The sequence below is a fragment of the Spea bombifrons genome, chromosome 3 (genome assembly GCF_027358695.1).
Source record: "Spea bombifrons isolate aSpeBom1 chromosome 3, aSpeBom1.2.pri, whole genome shotgun sequence".
NCBI lineage: Eukaryota > Metazoa > Chordata > Amphibia > Anura > Pelobatidae > Spea > Spea bombifrons.
In genome coordinates this window covers 116,793,377-116,795,252 of record NC_071089.1, presented here as the reverse complement: position 1 = coordinate 116,795,252, position 1,876 = coordinate 116,793,377, and positions in this window count along the sequence as shown.

Below are 1,876 nucleotides of genomic sequence, written 5' to 3'. Positions count from 1 at the left end.
AAAACATATTTTTATTCTGATACTAGTAATAAAAAGGCAGTAGTTCCCCTCTCAGTGAAGGAATCATTCTGACAACCAATGAAATTTGCTGATTACTCGACTTTTTCCGATTTGCATCTCAATGACTCTTTGTACGTTGAATGGATGTTTCCGGAAGGTCATCCAAATGTTACATTTCAGACAGGATTTGTAGTGTAACTGTTTTTTTTTTGTTTTTTTTTTTTAAACCCTCTCCAACTCCATTCTATTGAAAAAGGAAATGATTAATAAAATAAACTCAGGAGCAATTGTTTTTATAGGTTTTAACAGCACACTATTTCATTTCTTACATCGCTCACTATTAATTTATTGCGTATGGGAACAAGCCATTCGTTTTGGTTTCCTGAAATATCCAGAGTTGCACACGTGCTAAAATTGCCCAAGAATTATTATTTTTCTCTGTTTTCTTTTCAATCCTCTAACCTGTGTCTTCATTGGCAGTCATCCCAGATCCCCAAACATGAATGCACCAAGAGGTCAGACCTAGGTCGGTGACCCCGTACTTATATCACCATCTAGACCTTTATGAAAAAGAATAGTAAATAGAGATGACATGGGATACGTCATTCACCTCAGCATTCTGAATAATGGGATTCAAGAAAAGCCTACATAATGCAATTGGGCCAGTTGGGGAGATAAATAAAGATCCCCAATAGATCTCCCTTGTATCTGGCCCAATGAGCAGCAGCACCGAAGAAGGGCAGATCCGCCACCAGGGCAATCTGTCCCCCAGCTTTGTAAAATGGGGACTGTTGTCACCCCTGGACGTGCCCCCCCTAGTCATAGGCCTAGTCGCCCTAGCCCAGAATACATTGCTGATTGTTGGTCCTCCTTCTTGTCAACCTCGAGGAATTTTGTGCAAAAATGGTTTCCTACATTAAACCTCAATAGATAGTAAATGGGTGGGGGCAAAATGGGTAATTTAATTAGGTCAGGGCACCCCCCCCCCATACTTAGTAATTACCTAGCTGGGTTGGAGGCACAACATGGCTTCCCAAGAACAGTACAAGGATGTCCTGTCCTGTCACTTTTCCAAATCCTACATTTTACAGTCCGATACGCTAAATAAACATGTTTCTATATATATTATGGATTACAATACGCAGTATTTATTAAAAAAAAAAAATGTGTATACAACGTTACTTCCTGTTCTCGGGATCTGCGTGATTATCCTTCCCCCTTTCGGTTCTTTGCGTTAAGTTGCTGGTTCCTGTTGATTGGTTCAGGCAGCCTTTGTAAGGCCGGTGTGAGAAGATGGTAGAGAACCTCAGCTTCCCTGACATCAACGTTTAAACCAAACATCTCCAAAAGAATTCTGCTGATTGTCAACCAAAATGCACCGTATACAGAAAAATTATAAATAATGAATTTAGTGATAATAACGACGCTTCCCCTCTTAAGTTTACCGCAGTGTAATGTCCCCCCCAAAAAAATATTATCCAATAGTCAAAAAGTTTTCTCTTCATTTATGGCAAAATATAAATAGAATAAACTTAGATTTATTAGTGAAGAATTATGATCCACGTTATTGTGTTTTTTTTGCTGCATTTGCTACTTTTTGATGCATCCTCCCCCTTCTCGCTGTATTATCATTTCACAATAGACCATTTATTGTTCCCCTGTGTAACTAAATAGGAAAAAGTTGACCGTTTTGCTACCGACGTACTAAAAAAACTGTAGCATTAGAACCGTTTTGTGAACCCCCCCCCCAGAGTCCCAGCGGTTAATAAACCACTTTCTTATCTATTTTAATGTTATCAAATTCCAAAGGAAAGAGCTCAGGGTTGAAAGACTTTCTCAGACTCTGTTACAAACTGATGCTTGCTGGGGAGAAGAG